General features: G+C 35.6%; 1 protein-coding gene across 4 annotated transcripts in view; it reads right to left on the reverse strand.

The window, feature by feature from the left end:
• Nckx30C (solute carrier family 24 member Nckx30C) overlaps positions 1–27,401 on the reverse strand; it is a 1,001,248-nt gene that overhangs the window by 129,151 nt on the left and 844,696 nt on the right. The gene's annotated exons all lie outside the window — the stretch shown is intronic.

Below are 27,401 nucleotides of genomic sequence, written 5' to 3' on the forward strand. Positions count from 1 at the left end.
CGTTGAAGCTGCGAGAGGCGCCTGGCGTTAATTGAGGATAATGAGGCCTTTAAAACTTCATCATTTTAACAATGAGCCGGCACTCAAACTGCCAGGATATATTACTTGCCATAACTGAGGCAGATTTGCCGCCAGCGAAGTGAAGGTTGACGTGAGATCAAGTTCAGGACAGAATGTGTCGGTCTCACTGGTTGCGTTTCGTGAGGATTTTTGCGAGAAATATACCACTGGTTAAGAGGGACTCTTTTTTAGACCTTGTAATCAATGCAAACAAAAAAGAGAATTCTTGAGGTTATAGTGGAAAGTATATTGACATATGGGGCTGGAGGTTGGAGTCTATCGGAAGGCCAAAAAAGTAAGATACAGGCAGTTGAAATGGACGGCATAAGGAGAGGTGCTAGAATATTCAGGCTGGAAAAGAGAAGAAACGAGGATGTTAGAAGGATAATGAACATGGAAGAATCGGTGATTGCAAGAATTGAGAGTAGACAACTTCAGTGGTATGGTCATGTAAGGAGGATGGATGAGGGGAGATGGCCAAACGTGCTACTTCAGTGGTCTCCAGTTGGTAGAAAGAAACGAGGAAGGCCTAGAAATTCATGGAGGGCTGGAATATTGAGAATGATGAATGATAAGGGACTAAATGAGCAGGATTGGAATGACAGACGCAGATGGAAAATTGGAATAAAGGGTAACCACTGAAAAGTGGAGAGGCCCTCAAAAGTAAAAAGTAAGTAATCAAGACTTGAAGTTTTACTCAAAATTTAAAACTGAATTCATATCTCTGACACAGTAACAAAGCTGTTCTTTTTCTCTCATCGGCTTTATCATGTAGTTATGTACCTAGTCTTGCCGTAAGTTCTGTCCCTGAGTTTGAGTTGCCGCCAAAACTTAATAGGTTGGCATATCTGCGGCTTGGCGCGCACCAGAGCAGCATTCAGTGTTGCCAACTTGGGGTTTCCCCCCCAAATTTGGGGGAAAACCATTTTACAGGGGGAGGTTTGGGGGGAGAAGATAAAAATGTTAGGGGGATTTTCAGGAGAAAGATAAGTTTCAGAGGGATTTTTCTAAACTACATCATTAGGATTCATTTTTAGAATTAATTACAGTGAAACTACTGTGTTGTGTAATTGAACAATAAATGTCATGATCATGAATCCTCTCTTCGGCCGGTATCGCATCTTGCATGTGTCCTCACTTGCTCTCTTTATTACTGGTATTATATGACGCTCTCTCCTGCCCATCGTCGTGTTGCATACGTATTTTCCTTGTCTTGCAACCCAGATTATCCTGACCTCCTTCCAGGACGGAATGCTGGGCCTAAGAAATAGTTCAGGAACATCTGGGAACGTGTGCAACACGACGACTGAGGAACTGAGCCTTGAGGGATTCCGGCCTTTACGATACGCCAATTGGAAGAATGACCACCGCTGATACACATTGTCGCTTTCAGGAAGGTAGGAATCGAACTGCACTACTAGAAAGGTTGTAGTTTTTAAATTTACATAAAAGGAGATCCGTGTCAACTGTGTCATAAGCTTTGCTAATATCTAGTAATGTCAGTAGCGCTACTTTTCCTCTGTCACTGGCTTCTCGAGTGTCTTCAATCATTTTTAAAAGGACAGTAATAGTATTATGTCCTGATCGGAAACCAGACTGGTAAGCGATGCTCATTGAGGTAGTCAGTAGCTCCAGTGCTTTTGACAGAGCTGGGAGGATACTGATTGATCTATAGTCGTTTGGGGATTCAGGAATTTTATTTTCCGGAATAGTTATAATGAGGGCTTGTTTCCAAAGTCTAAGGTACTTAGAGGTTATGAGTGAGGCGTTAAAAATGTGGGTCAAGGTTAGTAGTAGCACAGTCTAGTATATACAGTCACGAAGCTTAATACTTACTAAATATGCAAACATAGACAGTTGACATATGCAATCATAGATAGTTGCTCACTACCAGGATCGCTACTATCACCTCATCACAGACACTTTCCCTAGCAGACGATAAAATTTATTGTACTTTCGATATCGTGTTCTTTTGAAAAAATTAACACCTTCCTTCCACTATTGAAATATGAAATGCATAAGGCTTATATATTATTTTCATAAAATATATATTATGTTCTATAAACTCACCTTCCTGGATCTTTCGAAAGAAGGATAACTCTAACTTATTTTTCTTACAATTTATAGTACTACAAACGTCTCCTTGGCCCATATTATTATTCAAATTACTGTATTTTGGCCACTTACAGTTATTACAACCGATAACTAACATTTCACAGTTTACATAGCTTTTCACAAAAATGCGAAATACGGCACAATCAATGCTTTTTCGATCTAGACCAGGCAGTAATGTACGTTCGGGGTTTCTATTTCAGTGTATGGAGCTCAGTGAAATATTATATTATAACTTTATTGCTTATCATTGCTAAGCTTTATTTAGTGTAATGTGTCCATAAGTTCCATTTACTACTTGTTGCATAATATGTTGCAGAAATAATTACAAAACTGTGTTATTTTAATGTGAAGAGAATTTTACATGTTAACATAATCTGTTCGCGTCAACATTTCAAGTTTAGAATGGAAGCTATTTTGAGGTTTAATAAAAAAGAATTGATATTGTGATTTCAATTTAGCACATCTACCTTCCTTAATTTTAGACAAAACATTTACCATACCACTCCTATGAAATTAATGTACTTATAATTGTGTTACTTCGTCTCGTAAGTGGTAGATAAATACAATAATTCGGCACTTAATTGTAGTAGGTATTAAAATACGGACAAATTAATTATAATGTATGATTGCGAATTTAGGAATATAAGTTAAATATAGTAAACATATCCTATAATTTTCATATGAATGGCAAGGCATTGGAGATCACTAAATTTAGACAGAAATGGGCAACTGGTGCAGTAAATGTAACCTATAATTTCAACATATCTAAATATCCGTGCGGTGCAACTGAAAATTATTGAATCGTGCATAAATGAATGTACAAGAATTTCGCAATATTTAATCGAAATTAAGGCAGGTATTATACATACGAACAACGTAATTTTCACACCAAAAATAATATTATACCTTAACTCGCAAGGAATTATGTCTCAAGTGTCCCTAATCATTATTTTAAATTTTATTAATGCAATTATACTACATTTTAGAGAAATATATGTTACTCTTTATGCATTCCAATTAATTTATATGGTTGAAACGCCTCCCTTCGTCATCGGGTTAAGCGAGTCACATGGTCTGCCTTACGGCCTGTATTAGATCACGATGATGGCAGTGACACAGTCAATTGTTCCTAGTGCTCACCGCGCTCCAAGCGGCTAGCAACTATCGCGAGAAATTCAACTCATTGGCAAAAAATCATCCCAAGCTTCGTGACTGTATATAGTAGACTGTGGTAGTATTACGTCGATAATTTTGTGGAGCAGTTTCAATCCAATCCGATCTACTCCTCCAGCTTTGGTCGAAATACGTTTTATTGCCTTCCTTACGTCATCATGTGAGAGGTACAGGCTTTTCTGGTTGGTCTAACTGAACCATGGCCGAGCTCTTTCTGCATAACCTGCTACGAAGTCTGTTGGATGAATAATCTCCTTGGCTTCTGTGATATCCTCAATTTAAATTATACGTCTTCGTGTTCTATAAGTGTGAAGCCCTGCAAGTTCTGCTTCTGAAGGAAATAATATTTAGAGTAGATGAAACGCTTAGATAGTACGGCTTCTCTGCTCCGTGAGAAAGATAAAAACAGTGCACGTAATGTCAGGGTTTCATTTTGTAACAATAATTAACATAGCAGCTGTATAACTTAATTCCCTTTTATAAAAATAACGGCATGGTGTTCCATATTAAACATCGTATTTAATTTTTTACAACCACGTTAACTTTCATTTTTACCCAATCAAGTGTCGTCCTCATTGGTCGGTTAAGTTGACGCTTATGTGATTTTTAAAATGTACTCAATTTTCATCTAAAATTTATGAATTTTAAACTAAATAAACTTAACTACATTACTACAGTGAAACCTCTCCTTACGGACACCCTCAAGATACGACACTCCTCATATACGGACAGATTTTTATGTCCCAACTGAAATAATATAGAAATAATGATAAAGTTAACTCTCGTTTACGGACTCTCTCAGACACGGACATGGACAGTTGTTTCAGTCTTAAAGCTTGCTTTACCTCCTGACTGCGGACAGAACTTTGATTTTAAGACCTAATGAGTTATAAAAATGGAAAATTTAATTTTTAGAACTTTTTCCTTAACACGAAAGAAGACAATAAGAGTCTCGTAGGCTACCAATAGCTCAGCCAGCTACCCCTTGTTAGCTGGAAGCGAGTGGATAACCAAAATCATAAAATTTAACCTGTCTGATGGGTCCAAGGTTTCTGCAGTAGTGAAATTGTATTCGATAGGGTTAGTAGGATTATTCTCTTCACTTCAATCAGTTGTTCTGTTTCGAGAGACATGGCCCCTGAACGTGAAGGTTAAGTAGAAAACTGTAAATTACAGTACTGCATAACTGTAGACCTAGAATAAAATTGCATGGCACAGTACTGTATTTTTCTTTTTTCGATCTTATCTACTGTAGTTCAAAGTTGCAAAGAATTTACTGTAGTACAGTAGACTGTATTTAGAATTAAAGTACAGTAATACATTTAATTTAAAGGGTGAAGGGATACATAATGCATATTATAAATTTACTCTTAGATTGGGGAGCCTCCCTCCCAATAAAGTACACTTCCCAGATGCGGACAGATTGTTACGTCCCTTCGATATCCGTAAATGAGAGGTTTCATTGTATATTATCTATGAACAATTTGGTGCCATTGGAGCTAATACTTTTGAAATTATATCTGTTAAATATATTTTATTTTGACGTCACTAAAAAGGCTCCTTGCGACAAAGTTTCAAAAATTTTTTTATTAATATTTTCTCAAAAGCTTGAAAATATTCATGGGAATAAAAATTAATTAACTTTTAGAGCTGTCTAAATAGAGAGTCAAAACACAATTTTAAATTTCGTTAATTTACCACTAAAACATATTTTAATCTAAGTGCAATTTGAATATGTCCCGAAGGAACTTAATATTTCATACAAATGTTAATTAAATTTTTTATCAACATTTAATTGACCTCTGTGAGAAGTTTCAGATCAGTCTGACAATAACTGTTGTGCTAAGAACTTTCTTTTATTCAAGGAACTGCTTACAATTTTAAAGTTGAGAATGCAGCATTAAAAAAACACATTTCTCTTAACTCACTCATACGACTTAAGTTATATTTGGCAATCTTTAATTATAGGAGATGGTACCTTAAAACGGTGAAGCTTTCGTATTAGAACAGGGTTCATCTGTTTAGCCACAGGTAGCATATTTTGTAATTTATTTTTCTCTGGACGGGTTTCATCAGCTCCTCGTTTATGCGTATGACGTGAATATGCTAGGAAAAAAATCCACAAACAATTAGGGAAGACACGGGACTTTTACTTGAAGCAAGTAAATAGCTTTGGAAATAACGTGACCAGAACATAGTACGAAATGGAAATAAAAAATTGTAAATTTATTCTTTGAAGAGGTGGAAAAATTCAGATATCTTGGGGCAACATTAACAAATGAAGAGTCCACTGCAAGAATGATGGATGTCATTTGGAATACATTTTGCAGGAGAGGCAATTGAAAGTTTGAAATGCTTAGCGCTCAAAGCTTAACTGTCATATTCCGATCATTACTGGACAATGACTATTAATGTTAATGCCATATAACTCTCTATGTACATTCTATATTTCTTAAGCTATGCATTGACAGTCTTGGTTCATTTTCGACAAGAAAGTGACATCCATCATTCTTGCAGTGGACTCTTCAAATATAAATGACACTCAAGGAGAAATAAAAAGCAGAATAAATCTGAAAAATGTCTGCTATTATTCGACTGAAAAGCTTTTGCCATCTAGTCTGCTTAAAAAACCTGAAGGTTAGAATGTATAAAACAGTTACATTACCGGTTGTTCTGTATGGTTGTGAAACTTGGACTCTCACTTTGAGAGAGGAACAGAGGCTAAGGGTGTTTGAGAATATGGTGCTTAGGAAAATATTTGGGGCTAAGAGGGATGAAGTTAGAGGAGAATGGAGAAAGTTACACAACACAGAACTGCACGCATTGTATTCTTCACCTGACATAATTAGGAACATTAAATCCAGACGTTTGAGATAGGCAGGGCATGTAGCACGTATGGGCGAATCTAGAAATGCATATAGAGTGTTAGTTGGGAGACCTGAAGGAAAAAGACCTTTGGAGAGACCGAGACGTAGATGGAAGGATAATATTAAAATGGATTTGAGAGGAGGTGGGATATGATGGTAGGGACTGGATTAATCTTGCTCAGGATAGGGATCGATGATGGCGGTCTTATATGAGGGCGGCAATGAACGTGTGGGTTTTCTGAAAGCCATTTGTAAGTAAGTAAGTAGTAAGTAAGTAAGTATATTTTCTCTGTTACAATATAGGATTCTAAACGTCACGTGACACAGTTTGAAGGGCTCTCAAATAGGAAATAAAATCGTAATATGAAAGTAGAAAGTCAAATATAATTATGAACATAAAAACAAAAAAAGTGGATTTTCTTAATTTTTCACCATTATTTCGCCATAGTTTTCCCTTAACAAATTATCACGCTAGCGATTGTACCTATATCTGAAAATTTTGACGTATAAATACAGGGTTCAGAGACATAGTGGGCCAAGCGCCATTTATTAAAAATGGAGAAAGCAAGGGTTAAAATTAAGTGAATACCATAGTTTAATGAAGATTGACATATCATTTAGTTCGAATATGTATACTTTATATTACTTGCTATAATATGTTTCCATTGAATTATGGAGATACCTTAATTTTAATCCTTGTTTTCTACGGTTTTAGTAAATGGCGCTTGGCCCACTATGGTTCTGAACCCTTCAAATATGTCTTTCTTCTCACTAGGTGTGGAGGAGGTAACTTGAGAAGTGACCATCATACAAAATGCAATCCTCTTTCGCCTTATTCTCCTTGTATTACCCTTGTTCTCTTTGTCTTTGCTTTGTTCTGCTTGACTTTCCCTTGTTCCCCTTGCCTTTCCCTTGTTCTTCTTGTTTTACTCTTGTTCTCCTTGCCTTTCCCTTGTTCTCTGCCTTTTATTTTTTCTCCTTGTCATCTCGTTATCCTTGTATTGCACTTATATTCCTTGTATTCTTTCCGTTTAATTTTTCGCACACATATATACCTAGTAAAGCTATGCACTACATTTCTTTATGCTCGACCATTCCGAAATGTAGTAATTATACACCTGGTAGCAGACCTTTAATGCATGTCATTAAAGTACACCTACTCATTAAAGGTCAGGTCTTTCAGCCAATGACGACTCAGGTTACAACTGTTCAGCCAATGACAGGTCAGCTTTCTACCGTTATAAAACCGCAAGTATCGATTATTCTCGGATATGCAATCGAAAGAGAATTAGCGAAAAGTCACGGAGGCTGGAAATCCAATACTGTCGCAGAAGGTTATGTTCTGTTACTATAATAATTAGCGTTAATTGTAAATAATATTCAAATAAATTCAATTTGTCATCTCGTTTTGCAATGTCGAATTCAATAATCAAGGTTATAATATTATAATATTATCAAGTTTAACGGGACTACGTCAAGGTCAATGACATTATTGTTCCTCGGAAAAAATCAATACTTTCGCGTCTGCGCACATCTCACAATTCACGACCTAGAACAAGGTCACTTCCGATCTTGTCAGTTACAAATAAAATGTATACATCTAATACTGGTAATTTCAAGTTAGAAATATGGTCGAGCATAAAAAGTCGTATGAAACTCGCCTATAATGGTAATTAAGAAGCTCGTATGAAAATTATAAAACTCGCTTGCGTTCGTTTCATAAATATCCATACTCGATTCTTAATTACTATCATTATAGGCTCGTTGCATAATGTACTATTTTATATTTGTATTCTGTAATGTGGATATCTTACTATGCGTATATTTTGGAGAGAGCTTTAGATATGAGCTCAATAAGTTTCACTTTTTAGTAAGCATTTAATCTTTATTAACGACTTGTACTTAAATATTCAACATGATTTCTGCGTTTCTCCTCTACGATAAGAGCGATGAAATTTGGGATCTGTTTGCGGTCATAGACGCTAGCAGTGGTGCAGTGTGGGAGATATCAATCATACGGGAATAATAAATACGATAAATGACAGAACCGGCTCCAGTTCTTGGAAATAAGTCATTGTTGGTTATGGAAAGGAGATGGATATTGATTTACTGCAAATTTATGAATGTTACTTGTGCTAGAGGTAGGCCTATCTTCAGAGTTGAGTAGTCTAGCTGACATTTCGCCTTGTTCTGACTTAACGATCACTAATGCAGGCTGGCTTCGGTTATATTTGCGCTGCCCTCCCACCTTTAACTTTATGAGCCACTCGTACAAGCGAAATGGTTACTAAAAGTGTCGTAATGTGCCTGATAATTATTTCCATTTGCGATTAGACATAGCGCATTAGTGTACACTTTTATGTTCGTGCTTAGCTTGACTTAAAGGGGATACATTTGTGTCTTAAGATGAACACGAAGTTACATGCTAGGAATAACGATTATTTCATTGACGTGCCAACCTAATGCAAGTTATCGATATTAGATTAGAATAATAAGATACATACACACATAATCGATATACAAAAATCGATTACTTATTATAGTAAAAATGCCGAATATGAGAACACTTTAAAAAATGCTATAAATTCTAGAGTTTATAAAAATAAAACTCAACTCAACAAAATACATCCCAAATTAAAGTATACAATAGAAACAGAACATAACCAACCTATAAACTTCTTAGACATCACCATAACCAAAAAAAAAAAATGACACGAATTCAAAATATACAGGAAGCCCACTACAACCACAATACACATACACAATTCATCAAATCATCCCATACAACATAAACATGCAGCTTTCCGTACAATGACACACAGATTAATTAATATACCAATGAACAATGACAACTACACTGAAGAATTAAACACAATAAAATATATAGCACAAGACAATGAATATAACCCTAACATAATAGACACACTAATAAAAAAGGCAAAACAAAAACAGAACAAACCAACACAAACACCACGTGAGAATAAATACATAACATTAACATATCACAATACCAATAGTCACAAAACTGCAACTTCATTCAGAAAACTAAAATACAAGATAGCATAGGCTACAAGACAAATAACACAACACAGAAATATCTAAATAATCACATTAAACATCCAAATAAATATAATTCAACTGGAGTTTACAAACTAAAATGCAATAGTTGCCCACATTTTTACATAGGACAGACAGGAAGATCCTTTCACACAAGATATAATGAACATATTAAAGCTATAGCCAAACCCTACACCACATCAACTTATGCAGACCACATTATCAACAATAATCATGACTACAATAATATAAAAACAGATATGGAAATTTTACACATCACACCAAAAAGTTCACAGTTAAACATCTTAGAACAATACGAAATATATAAACATACAATAAAATATCCACAACATATACTTAACACACAATTACAGTTCGATACCCACACATTATTCGACGTCATGATACGTCATAACACACAAACAACCAGCCCCCACCATAAGAGCAACATACCCCCACCCCTACAATCGACAAATGCACATCGCAGAATTCAAGATCACCAGTAGTTCAGGAGACACTGAGGAAGACGTGACATCACGTCGAAACGGGGCCGTCTGTCAACACTTTTTAACGTATGACTAAGTAATTTTATGTTTTTAACAAACAAAGTGTTAACGTGAACTTTAATCAATGAAAATTTTATTATTTATTTTATAAAATCAGCTTTTATTTTGATGCAACATGCCACTTTCATAACTGTTATATTGAAATAAAATGTTTAAAGTACAGAGTATAAAAAAAAATGTTATCATATCCTGTATCTTTTGAAAATGGGTTCACGATATGAGACTCTCCACATCTTTGTTCAAACAGAATTTGTTTTGTCCCAAACGTGTTTGCCTTCCACGTCAGCAGATATAGTAGAAGAGGAGGATATGGATGATTTATCTCTCTAAAAGTTACGATACATTTTGCTATTGTCAATCTTACCCGTTTCTGTAGATACACTTTTCTGACTTGTAAATTCAATTTAGCGGCCTTTTAGCGACATTTCACATATATTTGGCGACTTTGAGGTGACAACTGTTGGCAACTCTGTGCGTAATGAAGTTGTGAGTCGACTGCCATGCCGAATGGATGTGACCCTATGGGTTTTTAGGGTGGTTATGTGTGCTGTAACGCTATTTAAACTACCGTAATAAACACTAGTAGTATGATGTATCGTTTATGAATGTTTGTTTGATCCTTACTCTACCCTACTATTGTGCCCTTTAATTTGTATCTTTTAAATTTCGAACCGCGCCCGCAATCTCATATAAAAGTTGCCATGTCTTATGCCCCAACCATCGGATTTTTTCCATTATGTATGAAGTTGTAGAAATTATTTAGATGTCCACGTTGCTTATTTGGAATGTTCGCTACTGATAGGTTATCTTAATATATGAAATTAAATGTGGGTATGTATGTATGTATGTATGTATGTATGTATGTATGTATGTATGTATGTATGTATGTATGTATGTATGTATGTATGTATGTATGTATGTATGTATGTATGTATGTATGTATGTATGTATGTATGTATGTATGTATGTATGTATGTATGTATGTATGTATGTGGGTGTGTATGTTCTCTATACAAATCTACACGCTTTGATCGATATGTGCCAAAGTTTGCACATTTAACCTTCATAACCAGGAGAAGAACATAGGCTACATTAAAATTGTGCAAATGGAAGTTAAATTAATTAAATATATAAAAAATAAAAATAAATAGATCAAATATTCATGTATAATATTATTAAAATGCAGAATCTTCTACAGTCAATTGCTCTTTATTACTGTCTGTTGTATTCAACATAGACTTTCACGAGGCCTTGGAAATTTTAACACGAAATTAAATTACATTGTTGTTACACATCATGAAGGCTAAAACTAGATAATTCATGCAATAAGTATCTTTACGCAGTCCAGGACCGTATTATGAATTCCTCGATGCAGTTTTGTAGATAGTGAGCAGACTGTTTTATCCAATTGAATTCTAGAATTCTTTCAAACTACAAGGATTGCTAAAACATAATTTACTTAATATTGAATAGCCATAGTAGACCTACTATTGCGAAATATTGACTCACCAGAATTATGCACTAACAAGAATTTGTGTCAAACGTAATATGAGTGGCAATATTAACTGGAAAAACGAAAGACGATAATGTTTTTATTCCACGTATTGCTATTATAGCCAATCGATTTTAAGCAATTATTATAAGTTATAGTAATATTTGTGATAATATTACAATATTATAATATTTCAATAATAATGTAGAGCCTATTTTACTGTTACTGTTAACCCGTCTCTTATTAATAAGTTATGGTCACTAATGACTTGGCCGTTTATAGAAAAATATGATTTTCTGTTGTGGTAGTGTTCTACATTGCCTTTTCCAGGAGAGTGAATTCTGATGAGTATAGTCTCCGTTACTGCAAAAACACCCGAAATCCATGTATTTGATAGAATACATCCGTTACAGATTGCAGTTTGGCCTTGAAGGAAATTAAATATATTGTGGGGAGAAAGGCTTAATAATGCATAATGCCGTGGTACGATAAATATTATCATCAATCACAATGTTAAATATCTTAAATATCCCTGTAGCATAAGGTCTTAATGTTGTTAAAAGTCTATTCATAGGTGAGATGGAATTATTTCGATTAGTCAGTTTCTTTGGATATTAGTGGCACTTTCTTTAATATGCGTCACTAGGGAGGAGAAAACATAAGTAAATATGGTTCTTTTTGATTTTATATAGTTCCCTTGCCGAGGTCTCCGATAAGTCTAACAAACAGTTTAATTAGAAATAGACAAAAGTTTAAAACCCGGGCAACGCCGGGTAATTTAAGCTAGTATTCTTATAAAAAACATGAGCAAATCTTTTGAGAAGATTCGAAGTGTCCGTTAATTAGGGATGTCTGTTAAGGCACATTTCACGTTACGTGCAAACAGCAGATAGTGTACTGTTAGTTTCCTTGTATTCTTTTCCTCTCATAAAATGTCAATCCATGCGATGGTTCCCGCGTAACCTCAGAATGTTAGTTTGCATGTTTCGGAGCCATAATTTTGTCTTCTAGCATTTGTGATATAACTTGCCTCCACAAAAATCTTAAAACGTATTCTAAAAATTTATGACAATAAATGTTCAGGATATCATGTAGTGAGCTACAGCTTTGTATCCGTCGATGCATCAGAGATTCTTATCGAAGAGAGAACGCAGAAAATAATGAGCACGAGCTCCAAGAAAAGAAAAATAGCAACGCGACAGAGATAAAGGAAATGCGGATACAAAACAAAGTTCATATGGCACACAAGCTTTCTTCTCTACAACGGAAATAATCCATAGAGGACTGCGAAGAGCTGCAGTTCTTGACTCTTCTCAGTGGAGTCTTCATTGAAATTCAGAAGACCGTTCTTCTAAGCACCGCATGCTTCTTCTAGGATCGGACAACCTCACTCTACACTGCAGTCGGCCGTTATGTAATTTCCAAGTTAAAAAAAAAAAAAGAGATTGATCAAAGGAGGGGTTTGTTATTAAACTGCAGCACAAAGTCAAGTGATTAATGATAAAGAACAATATAACAATGAAAACCGTTCTCCGACTTGGGCCTCCTCATAATCCGACAACAAAATATCTTAGAAATAGACAGAGTTCAAAATCAGCTCATTTATGAAGCTGTTAAACCTACAACTATTGACACTATACTGCTCGTGATCCAAAATAGAAGAATTAAGTCAGAAACAATACAAGCGGCAGAGCTATTCCATCTCAAATCGACCGAAATATAGAGAAAATTGACCTTACAATTTCTAAATACAATGAAACTTTTTTGTACGTAAAGAACTGTGATACAATGCTTTGTGCAAAGTTTGAGGCATCAGAACTTCATAGTGTTTAAGTTAAAAATATTTAAATTTATCATGTTTTCATAAAATTTGCAACTTTAAACTGTTGTAGCTCCGAAATCCCTTCACCCAATGACCAAAATCATGGTTTATTTTGATGCTGAGAAATTAAAGTTAATATTGACATATAAACAGATTTTCTTACTATGTATGGAAATGGAGAAATTTATATTTTTCCTCATTAAGATGCCTTTGCCAAGGAAAAAATATTTTAAAAATATATAGTTAGATTCCGCATTGAAAGTACCAATAAACACATATTTTTTTACAGATGGCACGTTGATAAGAAAGTATTGAAAATATATAATAAAGAAAATAAATAGTAAGCGCGTGAACTAACCAGCTGACTGTGAGGTGGGAGCTAGCCGAGGTAAGCAAGGCCAGGAGACATAAACACGTGATGTTTCGTCTAGCAGTCATGGCTGTGCTAGCTTTATCACAGGTTTTCATAAACACAGGAGTAAAATGACGCCCAACGCTTGCTTATCTTCAGCTCTCGGCCAATGCGTGCGGTACTGCGCCGTTCAAGTCTAGGTGTGTGAAAATAATCTGTTTAATACCCTCGAAACTTATTGCCGTACCACTAACCAAACAATGCCGAAACCCTCTTAATAGTGCAAGCTTTTTTCTCAAAATTTTTTTACATTTTTACAAATTGGCGAAAAGCCTAAAAGTAAGTAAAATCAGATTATATGTCTCTCTGTGTAAAATAAAAATAAGGATTACTTCTTAACATAACCTACCAAATGTCAGCTTCAAAATGAGCTCTAGTTCAATGTTCTGCAGTAAATGGTTCAGAGTTCTGAGCGCTGAAAGAGGCTTGTTTTTATAAAATACGCTAAATTTGTCGCTCAATAATACGAAACCCGTTTGACTTTCGATAGTATATTTTTGCAAATGCACTCTCTTCAGAACCTTGTATAAATGGGGAAAAATTAGAGTATAAAAAATGCGAGGTTTTTTACTGATCGATTTCATATGGAATAGCCCGGCACTAAAACTCCACGAAAAACTGGTTAGATAAAAAATAACACGAACAGTATTAAAACTCGACTAAAATGAGATATTACAAAATAATAGAAGCAACAGTAAAACCTTAACAAAAACCGATTAGATTACAAAACACTAGAAGCAGAACTTGAAGTTCTCTCCCAAAAGCTTCTTGTAATGCCGTAAAGCACTGGATTGCATTTTTTCCTTTTGCAACTTGTATTTTTATGAAGCATCTTTGTTCAGGGCGGTATTACTTAATAAAAACCAGAAACAGTCCCTGTATTCACAAAATATGGCTACTTCCACATTTATGCAACAATCGCTCTTCTATCAAATACCTTACTATAATAATACCGGACAGCTAGCAATTTTACATGCGAATGACGCTGGTGCTGCTACGTAGGCGGCCGGTGTGGTGATACTCCTGAAATAAGCTGTAATCAACTGCAATGTAGATTGCTGCTGGGCTAGTTAATTGTTTTATTAATTACTACTGTGTTAAAATGTCAGGGTGTATATTATGTGCTGTTTATAATTGCTGCAAAATTAGAGCATTACAAATTGCTCCAAATCGTACTTTCGATTTCAGAGGGATCATAAAACGTGAGTCAACAACATTCTTTAGTAGGCGTAATTCCTTCGTCTTTGTGTTGATAGAAAAATACAAATTGGCTTCTTTATCTACATCTAATAAATAAATAGAAGCTAAAATGTATCGGAAATTTTAAAGTTTTATCAAATTAAGCTTTTTTGTTGTCCACATGCCTTTACTAATTATTACAAGCATCAGATTACTATCAATTTTATCTTTGCAGTTGTCAGCAATGGGTATATAATGTATTAGTGTAAATTCATTCCTAATATCAGAATTGAATTTCTCACTAAACCAAAGAAAAAATATGTAACAATTAATTACGGAAAGTAATATGAAGTATGCAATATTTCTCATAATATGCAGCTTTGATATAAGATAATAATTTTACATTAAATATTAATCAACATTTCTTAAGTGTTTCATATAATTAGTAACTCACGTTTTAAACAATAGTCAGAATCCCGTTATGTTAATATTTGTATATGCGGACGTAATTCCATCCCGCTCCGCTAGATGTCAGGTCCGCGATATTTCGCACTCACGCCAATGCTGCTAGTATACAGCTGTCCGGTATTATTACAGTAAGGTATTTACTTCTATTACGTTCTAAAAGATTCCGATGCTCACCGCCAGGAGCGCTGATTTAGAGTATTGTTGCCATTACTTATTGAATGCCTGGTATCACAGTCTAGTATATACAGTGACGAAGCTCAATACGTGGGAAATATGCATCCATAGATAGTTGCTAACCACTAGGATCGTTACTATCGCCTCATCACAGACAATGCGAAATAGTAGGCCTACCGGCACAGTCTATTGTTCCTGGTACCCTCAAAACTCAAGCTTCGTGACTATATAATAGACTGTGCTGGTATACAGTATATAGTGACTTTTACTATCTCTATGGCTATCGAAAAGGAACACAGGAGAGTATATTTTGATGTGAAGAGGTTTTGAGAGGACTATAGAGGATCACAGTGAAGATAGTCTGAATTATTTGCAAGTACTGTTCTTCCTACATCTAATGTGGACAGTGATAGGGTTTTTTCTCAGTACATGAAAATACTGTAGCACAAATTTTCGTCTAGACAATGTAGAAACTATGCTTAATCTATATTTTGGTTGTTGTTGTTTTCTAATGCCAGGCATTTGACATTAAAGTCATTTGATATCTTGCACTCCAATATTTTTAAAAGATATTATCATGACCAGCCACTGAAGCACAGATTTTGAGGTGTTCCGAATCCATTTCTTGGTTTGAGTTGCACAATGGGCAGTTAGAGGATAAATGCTGATAAATGTGATATGTATAACCCAAAAGAAGAAAGTAACAGCACCTATATATTAAGGATAACATAACAATAACACATTCAACTGACAACTTATAGATTGACAAATCGAACTGAAACCCTGACAGAGTTACTACGTGAGCGCTGGCTGTCTTGGAGAGGAGCAAGTGAGAAGCACGGGGGGAAGGAAGAGAGCGCTATGCACTATGTACTTGCAGGTCCGCTCACAGTTTGTCAAACCTGCTAACAAAGGCATTAAAAGGTTGACTAGCTGCCTGCAATGCTAGCATAATGGAACCTTCCTAGCCGACAGTCGAGGCAAAAATGAAGAATCCGTTATTGTGGTAATACTGGGGAGTGATTCTTCTATTGGTCGCGATGCCCACACACACCCTCTCAGATATTTACGTGGTGATTAGTGACTGAATGACGAGGAGCGAGGGAGAGAGAAGAAAGAAAGAGAGAGATTCCAGAAGTTGGCGTGTTTTACGGGGTTTCACTTGAAGTTGTCAAACTATAGTTCGCGAAATACCCACCGAAATAGTGGAAGGTTTAATACGGAAATCACCAGTTTTATTTCATAAAAAATACGGTCCATAACAATCAAGGAAAGCATTTGTGGATGCGACTAAAACATTCATAGGTTTTGCATGGCCATGGTGTAATTGTAAATGTCGAAAAACACAATCAAAACACATTGGTGTTGAATTGCCAGCCGTACTGTAGCTTAGGTGATCAGCTGGTCATACTGGCGTAGTGTACGGGAGGGTGTGACAGGGGGAATTTGGGTGGTGAGGGAAGACCAGCTGGTGAGGTTAGCTGCTTCACTACCCAGATTACTAGTACTGGTATTGGCACCATCCCTTGCTGACTACATTGGTAGAGTACCTGGATTGCTAGTTTGTGTTAGTAGCAACTAATCCATTTACTCTACTAATTAAATCCGCCTTGTATCTTCACATATCCCTTTCCTATTAGTTTAGTCATCCTCAATAACATAGTACTTACCATAATTGCATTAGAGAACACTGGATTTTTAATGGCGATACAAAATCAATAGTATAACTTTTTTCGGAATAGAAGTAAACCTAGTAGTCTTGGGTCCACAGATGTAGAGTAACAGTTAGCATGTATGACCGTGAAACGAGCGGGCCTGGTTTCAAACTCTGGTTACCTCGTCACATGTTTGAATTTTTTTTTGTTTTTGGGTTTTCCCTCAATCAATTAAAGCAACATTGCGGGGTAACTTTCAGCGTTCCACCTCGAACTCATTTCGCCACCATAACTACACTTCCCCTCTTTCATCATCTCAGTTTCTTTCCCATATTTCGGAGTTGCTCCGATATAGTCGGCTACGAGCAGCCACAGAACTTGGTCCTCGTGGTATGTGGTCATTAGTTGCTGGTGGTAGTGCTATGTACCGTAGAATAGTGGTGATGCCTACGCGAAAAAGTAAAGGAATTCTGAGGGTTGTAGAAGAGTCGGAGGCGGTCCGCAGGGGAATCTGTAGCGCGGCATACTTGTGAGGGCAGTCACGGTCCTTGCCCCGTCCCTCAAATAGAATACAAACCTAGAAGTCTTAAGTAGTAAATTTTCGCCACTTAAAATAATATTATCCCTGATCGAGAGTGCTCCAGACAGAATATAACTTTCTTTTGATGAGCTTGGTATTAAAGTTGGGCGACTCCACTTCTGCTTTCTTACAGGAGAGGCGAAAAACTAGATCCTTTGTAACCAATGTCACCGTTATACGTACATTTTTTTAAAAAACATTCTCATGGATCATAGAAACATTTTTTCAGTCTCTAAATGTGATTGAAATTAATATTCAGGTCGCAATTTAAGTTTAAAAGTGGAGTTGTCAATCTCTGAAACTAAGTCATGGAGTTGTCTGTTTTCGAAACCAAACGAAGCCATATTTAAAGTGAAATTGTCTACTTTTGAAGCTAAGTCTCTTCTAGCTCGGTTTCAAAGCAAATTTACGTAAAACAGTATGTCTTATTCATCCACAAACCGATTATATAAACAATCAGCCATGTTAGATTCGCGATCTCTGGTACGAATGTGGTCTTTTCATTGGCTACTGAAGGAACTGTACTAGTTTGAAACCAAGCCACAGTGGAGTTGTCTACAGTTTGATTCTAAAACGCACAATTAAGTGCTATTTTCTCTCTGTTCTGTCCGTTTTTTAACCTAAACAGTTTCAGAATCGCATTCAGCATACAAAATTCTATGAGAAACTATCAATATCTCGAAATCGCAAAAAATGGAGTTGTTTAACTTTGATACCATGCTCCTCATTTCTCTTCCATATAACAATTTGGAGCTATCGTAGTAAACCTATAAAGATGGCGTAACTGCGCGTGAGTTTTTCTTCGAACCTGCAATCCATATCATCCCAATAACCTGTATCCATACTAGATTTATTCTGAATCTTTTATCAATATTTCCGATTTTATGTTATCAAATCATTTTTTTGTTTTCGAGTTCCTTCTTACGTTGAATATGTTTAGTCGTAGTCGTCGTCGTCGTCGTCGTCGTCGTCGTCGTCATCATCATCATCATCATCATCATCAATAACGACAACTTCACGGTAGATCTAATTATTAATTATAAGTAAATTACTTGGAAGGTGGCCGAACATAATTTCCAAAAAATCATTTTAGAAGAAGACGCAAAAGAAGCCCATTGATCTGGAGATAAAAAGAAGAAAATGGTGTTGGATTGGACACACCCTGAGATGCCCAGAAGGAAACATTGCTAAAGAAGCACTCGAATTGAATGCTCAGGAGAGCAAGAGAAGAGGAAGACCCAGGATAACGTGGCAACAGTCTGTTCAAGAAGAAGCCCAAAATATAGGGAAGAGCTGGAGAGAAGTGAAGGCCCTGGCCGCAAACAGATCAAAATGGCGCTCTTTTGTTGTGGTCCTATGCTCCCCATAGGAAGACACAGGACATTGCATGTATGTATGTATGTATGTATGTATGTATGTATGTATGTATGTATGTATGTATGTATGTATGTAAATTATTTGGAATATCAAAGTGAAAATTTGTGTAATGCATGTCCACATTGTAAGAAATATGTGGTAAAAGTTTCAGATTAATTTTGGTGTAAAAATGTAGAAGTTACAAATTTCACAGATCCACAGCCTTAAACTCTTAGACCTACTTATTACATACGTGGTTTATTTCATTTTGTTTCCACCATCGGATCAAATCGCTCATTCTTAACCTATTCTCACGTGTTATGGTATCTCTCTGGTTGAGAACCGGTTCCAAGATCATGAAACATTACGCCGTTTCAGTCTTACACAGTTCATACACACAGTGAAGAAATCTGCCCATTGCTGGTTTAAAGAAACATTATTATACGTATACAGTGGACTCTCCTAAATTCGACAGAACAGAATTGAAAGTTCTGTCCAATAAGAGTAGTGCGTGTGGCAGGCGAAATGAAAACAAATTCTTATTGGTTATCAATCAACGAATATAGTACTGTACTTGCATTTCCTGCCCGCCCCGAGACTTGTGTATGCGCTTCTAGTACCACAGTGGGATTCGACAGTTCCGTCTCACAAACGGCACAATTCTCAAATAGAAAAAGAAGAGTTCATTAATTTAAAATCAGTGATCAATATGGATGTCCTAATCAATAAAATATTCTGTTTTCCGTTAACAAAAGTATCACTAAAGACACAAGACCAATTTCCATTCAAATGGCAAACCCATTTCTTAATGACCGTATAGGGGCGTGTCTAATTTTCCTTATGTAAGCAGTCGAACTATACGATGTCGAACTTGATTTCTGTCGAACTTAAGAGCTTCCACTGTACTACTACTAGATCGATGTTCTGATAACGGCATTCTCGACTGAAAAGTATACATTCATTGAATAATCAAAGTTGAAACTTATGAATGAATATGGTTAGGCCTACATTGTTTAAGTTATGATATTCACTATTCCCACACAGCGAACTCGCCTCCAATGATGAATTTTCTGTCATAATGACTGCCGGATTCTACGCAACAACAAAGGCTACAAAACAAGCATGCGAAGTCTAAAAAGCAAGTGATTGCGTCCTATATTTTAATTGTATAACTAAGAGCGAGTGTATGGCACATGGAGGAAGGACTCATTCATCCTTGACGTCACTAGTAGACGGAAGTGAGGGGCCTGCTTCATTAAGCACCCGCTCTGCCCCTGGGGAAGCAGTCCTCGTTAGTCAATGGAAACAAGCTCACGAGGCGATGCGGGTGTCAAGGTGGCGAGGAAGTGCTCTATACTCCGAGCTATCATGTAGCCAACAGCGGACATCTTAAACTAGACCACGATGGCTAGGGTATCGACTGTACACGCTTATTATAAATTTGGGAAATTTATTTTACGACAGAATATTCGGCTTCAGGGGAACGGTTAAAGAATTTCAGTATAAAAGTTTAGTTTAATATTTCTAGGCCTATAGTGTTCAGAGTGGAAAAAAAAATTGCCATGATTATACTGTACAAAAATCATAATGAACTCAATGGTATAAAAGACAACTAATTGGGTTCTTATCCAACTGTAAAAAATAGTCCTAACAGATAATCTGTTTTCCCACTTTGCTAAATGAATCTCAAACTTCAAGAGCACATTACTTGCTACAATCTTCACTCGTATACCTTTCATTTTTTTAAGTTATCAAGTAAATCATATTGTAGATTCTAAAGCAAAATTTAGTTAAATATTTCACCCTTTGTGAAATAAAAAGAAAAATATTAAACTTTGATTAACAATTTTTGTCATTTTTTCAATGCATATCTATTTTTTCTCTCCTCATATTGTGTGTAATATTCACAAACTCGTAGGTTAACTTTGTAGAATATAGGCTGCAGAATACACTGTAAAAATTTTATGTAAATAGATTCAGTAGCTTCAGAGAAAATTGCACCTAAATTTGAAAAATATCAGCTTACGGAAAACTGCATTAAAAAGGCAGTACGAATTACATACGACGCCAAATTTAGAGATATCATTTAAAGGGCTTATCTGCAAGATGCCCCCATAACTGTGTATATATATATATATATATATATATATATATATATATATAAAATTTTAAAGAGCAGATTTTGTACTTTTAAATAAAAAATCTAATTTTGATCCCTTATCGTCCCTTAAATTCTGTAAACCGTAAAATATTCCATATCCAACTTAATGGGTTAGGTACAGCTTACAGCAGTAAAATTTTGGAAATATTTAACATTTTTTTACTCCATTACTGTATCTTGTACAATAATGAAAATAGTATGTGTAAAACAGTGTCCTTCTGCTATATGAAAAAAAAAAAAAATATTTTTACGATTTGAAAAAAAAAAATATTTACTTTTTTTTTTTTTTTAATTCAGTTCACTGTGCAGTGATGAAGCGTTTCCCACATAACTCAAAAACTATCCAACATTCTGTGATGAAATTTTTTCTGTGTATTTATGCATGTCATATCTACAATATGATGCAAGATCACTTCTCTACCTTTGATAGTTTGCCTGCTAAAAAATAAATTCATTAAAAAAGGTCAAATATCAGTATTTTCTTCTAACACAAAATAAAAAAAAATATTATTTATTAAGGAATGTAGTTGAAAGAGTTGATATTGATATTGATATTGTTGATTGATTGATGTTGATAGTTGATATTGTAAACATGAGTTTCAGCAATAAAATAAAATAGAGAGAAGATGAAAAAGTTAACAAGTATAAGAGTTATGAGGGAAATGCTTCTTCACTGCACAGTGAGCTGCCACCTTTTTGAATTTTGAAAAAAAAAAAAAAACATATATATATATATATATATATATAAATAATTTTTTAAATCGTAAAAATATTTTTTTCAGATAGCAGAAGGACAGTGTTTTACACATACCAATTTCCATTATTGTACAAGATACAGTAATGGAGGGAAAAAATGTTAAATATTTCCAAAATTTTTAATGCTGTAAGCGGTACCTAACCCCTTAAGGGTAAAAATTACTATAAGCGACCAGTGTAACACGGGAGAAAGCGCATATGCCTGCTGATCCCGAGATATACTCCGACAACGGTTCGATTCCTGCTTTTGATGATTAACTGGTTGACTTTTCAGAGATTTTACCATCTATAAGGTGAATGTCAGGTGATTCATTGCGAATCCTTTGCCTCATCTTGCCAAATACCATCTCGCTATCACCAATTTCATCGACATTAAATAATCTAGTGATTGACACATCTTTGTTAAGTAACAAAATTATCCAAAATAACACTAAAGATAGCGGCCGAATCGTTCAGATATTAGAACAACTAGTTACGAACTGGAAGGTCCCGAGGCCAATCCCGGATGGTGGTAGGATTTTTCTTGCTGCCAAAACTTCTATGACGACATGAGGCACACTCAGCCTCCTGTCAAAGTACGTACCGGGTATTTTTGGGGGGTTAAAAGGCTGTCGGAACGTCATGCCGACCACACAACTTCATTCTAGTGTCGACGTCTTGAAAACGTGGAGCTCTACCTCCATGCCCCCATCTGTCTTCAAGGCGTGAAAGGGGGAGATGAAACAGGTATTTGGTCTCGACCACTTTCGTAGCTATGAATTACTTATGAAGCCGTACCCTGAAACATGACATTAAAGATAGGTTCGACAAATACATCGGAAACCCAGACGACCCGGCGACGGTGAATATCACCAAATAGTCTAGAAAGTTTGCCAGTAGATATTAACAGCGAGTGCAAGGTCTGGTATTTCAGTAGGTCTGATTTTCATGTCTAGTATTGATTGCGGTTGTTAGAATATAATATGAACTTGGATTAGTATATAGAGACATTGAGTTATCTCCCATAGGTTATACAGGGACATCATTTTATTTTTACTTCAATTTTTATTGTACCTGCGTTTCTAAATGTACTTGAGTCCCACTACTTTCACTAATGTCCTTGCTAATGTCAGTCACATAAACTTACGGCCGCTGTTGCTAGCAGTGAAATAAATAGTACAGAGTACAGTGTTTTTCAGAAATATGTTGTATTTTCTATAGAAGACAAAACTTATATTATTGTAGTTTATTTTCACACAGGTATCGTGTGTAGCATAACTGAATTTATCTGTGTGGACTGAGCACAAGTGAAGATTAGAGTTACCGAAAGTACGGTACCCTATAATATGGTACGGTATTTAACAGGATTATTTAAAAAAAGAATTTTGTTTTACTGTTTGTAGGTATGAAGGACGATGATGGAGACTGGAATTACAATATAACCGAATGTGAACAACAGTTTTTTTTCACAATTTCCTGATTATATCATTACGGAATGCCATTAATCTGGTAGATAAATTTAGAGCAATAGAGTGTACAGAAGGAAAGAAAAGTGTAATTTGGCCAACAAAGGTGACAGAAGATGCTAGAGAAAGGATGCAGCGAGGTCCTAATAAGTCGGTCAAGAAGTTAGCTGTACAAATTGGGGTTTCTTACGGAAGTGCTCACAAAATTCTCAGGAATAAATTAGGTTAGTACTATGCTGAATAAAGTAGACATTGCATAATGTATATAACCGCCTGAAGACTTGAGTTTGTGAAAAAAAAATTGTTACTATTGTACTGCTTTTCATAAAATACTGTAAAAGTAATGATCAAACTGAAAATCGTAATAATGTATTTCACTGTAACATAAATGGATACACTACTTTTCTCTCTTCCTATAGCTAGTAAAATTATTTGTTTACATATTGCACTAGTAACACCAAACTCCTGTAATGGAAGGGGGTAACAGTGTTTCCGAGTATAGCCAGGTTAATGTTAAAAATGTTGGTAAAAATAAAGTGATGTCCCTGTACGATAGCTGCGATGCCTACACCATCAGCCTATTACGTAGGCAATCCGGGTTGGAATCCCAGTCATTTTAAAAATGTATAGCAACATTTGTAGCAGTAAAGGTAGCAGTTAGGGTTTTTCGAATGGTTCTCCCTTTTCCGCATTATTCTGTCCGATCTCCATTCTCAACTTCATAGCATTTCTTCGAGCACTGATCGAAACCTGTGGAAAGAGCTGGTATTACCTGCATGAAAATTGGGTACGCAGCGAAGCTTAGCGCTTAGCAATGATTTAATTGCTATGTCATAACGAGATCCGTCAGGATATAATAGTACATTATGCAACGAGCCTATAATGGTAGTAATTAAGACGCAAGTATGTTTGTTTATGAAACGAGCGCAAGCGAGTTTCATAATTTTCATACGAGCGTCTTAATTACCATTATAGGCAAGTTTCATACGACTTTTTATGCTCGACCATATTTCTAACTTGAAATTATTCAAAATTAGGTCATGTTATGGTTATGTGCGAACTGACCTGAATTGTGAGATGTGCGCAGACGCGAAAGTATTGATTTTTTCCGAGGCCGAATGTCACTGACCTTGATAGAGAATAAGATGAACATTAGTCTGATATAATCTGGAAATTGATTTAGAATTGAAAAACGAGATGACAAATTGAATTTACTTGAATATTATTTACAATTAACGCTAATTATTATAGTAACAGAACATAACCTTCTGCGACAGTATTGGATTTCCAGCTTCCGTGACTTTTCGCTGATTGTCTTTCGATTGCATATCCGAGAATAATCGATACTTGCGGTTTTATAACGGTACAAAGGTGACTTGTCATTGAACACCTGAACTTTAATGAATAGGTGTACTTTAATGAGGTGCATTAAAGGGCTACTACCAGGTGTATAATTACTACATTTCGGCATGATCGAGCATAAAATAAATAAAATCACTCGCCACAAATACATTTAAATAGGCCTTAATAATTATGCAGCTCCTTCAAGGGTAGTAATTATTAATTAATTTACTAGAACTATACTTTGTTCCATAATGTCTGACAGGAGAAGTAAACACTACTGGCAGAGGAGGAGAGAAGTATAATTGCTGTTCAACCAATGGAAAAGGCGTCATTCCACGCTTGTCTTGAAGTTAGGCGGGAATAGAACACTTCAGACCGCCCAACTTCAAGTCAAGCTTGGAGTGAGACTTGTGCAATTGGTTGAATAGCAATTACACTTCTCTCCTCCTCTGCCGCAATGTTTACATCTCCTGTCAGACATTATGGAACAAAGTATAAGTTCAATTCCTGGCTGAGAAGGAAAATTTTGTTTCCCTTGCATCAGGATTGGGTATGGTTCTTATGTCTAATGTTTATCTTGTCATATTATACCATTTATTACTGTCAGCTGTCACACAATATACAGATGAATGTAAATCAATAAAATTATTAGAGTGAGTGAAAATATTGCGAAAACAAATAATCCCTTAACACCATTTTAAACTTCTTCATATTACAAATTTGCAATATGTTAGGTGGTAATTTATTTACAATATAACTGACAGAACAACAGGAGACTTTGAATAAAAAGATGTTCTGTAGTTTTCAATAAACATTTAATTTCTTTCCTTTGTATAATACGTATACATCATCATTTAAGTTGAACATTTCACTATTGTTTTTGTAAAAGAGAGTTGATTTATATATACAGGGACATCATTTTATTTTTACTTCAATTTTTATTGTACCTGTGTTTTTGAATGTACTTCACTCCCACCCCTTCTACTAATCAAGTTCAACCACCCTCCACACAGATCCAAGACCGCATATACACTCATAGTAGCGTTACGTTCAGAGTAAACAGTACGTTCCAAAAATATGTTCGTGTTTTCCAGTGACGAAAGAGCTTTCAATATTGAATCATTTTCGCACAGGTACTGTCGTCCATTTTCCTACGTCGCATCCCGGTTTTCCCTACCTGCTTCTATTCGCCTTTCTGTAAAGGCTAGTGGCTGGGCTATCTTAGCTCTTTTCTGAGAACATTAATTTCTGTTAGAAATTGGACGTCTACGTAATATTATACTCATACAATTGTTTAAAATAACTTAAATAAAAGAGCCTCGTTAAGTAATTAAATGTCACGTGATTTCCTCCTTTTCTACGACCCTGCGATACAACCACTTGGACGGACAGTAGATAGCATGTCTGAGTAATTTTATCTTTTCGGATCGGCCAGAAATGAAGATTGAATTTACAGTACGTAAGGTACTCTTTTATAGAGTAGGTACAGAATTATTTCAACATGAGTTACTAGTATGAAGGACGAAAGTGGTAATTGGAATTACGTACAATAGTCTATAGTGCGATAATATGCACATTAGAACTGAAGCCTGTATCGTAATGAACGGCCACCAATTTAAAAAATGTGCTTAAATATTCATATTATGATTATTTTTCAATTTAACTTCATTCTCTATAGTGTACGCTAATGTGCTCTAGACAGTATAATATACATTGCATAATTAATACGTCCATATGGATAGCTCAGTTCGTGAGTAAAAACACTCATTGTTAATACTGTACTGTATTTTGATTAAACAAAAACCTAATGAAAATTATCAAAGTCAAAAGCATGATATTTCCTAGTTTACGTAAATGGATGAACTACTTTTCTTCCCTGCTATACCTAGTAAAGTGATATGTTTGTATTTTACGCCAGTATCATCGAACTCTAGTTGTGGAAGGGGGTAGGCAAACGGTATTTGCGGTTCTCAATCTTGATCAAAAGGTATAGCCAGGTTAATATTAAAAATGTTAGTAAAAATAAAATGTCCCTGTATAAATAAAGAAGTAATGGTTGAAATTTTAAAATTTCTAAAAATGTCTCTAAGGCAGTGGTCTTCAGCAATCGCTGAAATGTGCAACGGGTACGCGGTGCCGTCCCATGTACACCGTCGTGCAGCAGGGAGAGATAGAGAGCATACCCGCTAGCAGCTACGCAGTGCGCTGCGTTTTCAGCGGGTAAGAGATGCTAGCCCCAGCGTGCTCTGTGCTGACGACCCCTGGCTCTAAGGGATTCCCTTGGTTTTAAATTAAAAATAATTTTTTTAAATCTGTTTCTGAATGATAAAACTCCCATGGATACTACTTGTAGAGGTATTTATTAACATAAGGATAAAAGCCACAATTTGTTAAAAAAATAAATACGGGGCGGTTTAATTGAATAAATTCTCAAGCCTAAATAAAGTTTTGCATTGGATAAAGCCCGAAGTTACTCAAATTTGCCACGTTGTAGTTGTCATAAGACGAGCGGACATAAAATGTCCATTTTCGTAGAAGATAAATACGAGACACTTTCAAGTTCAGTCGTAGAAATTCTCAAATCGAAGCAACTTTTGACAATAGATGACATCAGGAGTTACATAAATTAATCACATTAATCTGACCACAAGACACTTTGGATATAAAGTGTTCATTTGACTAAAACATAAATACGGACATTTTCAGGTTTAGCTGTACA

This window comes from Periplaneta americana, chromosome 3 (genome assembly GCF_040183065.1).
Source record: "Periplaneta americana isolate PAMFEO1 chromosome 3, P.americana_PAMFEO1_priV1, whole genome shotgun sequence".
NCBI classification, from domain to species: Eukaryota; Metazoa; Arthropoda; class Insecta; order Blattodea; family Blattidae; genus Periplaneta; species Periplaneta americana.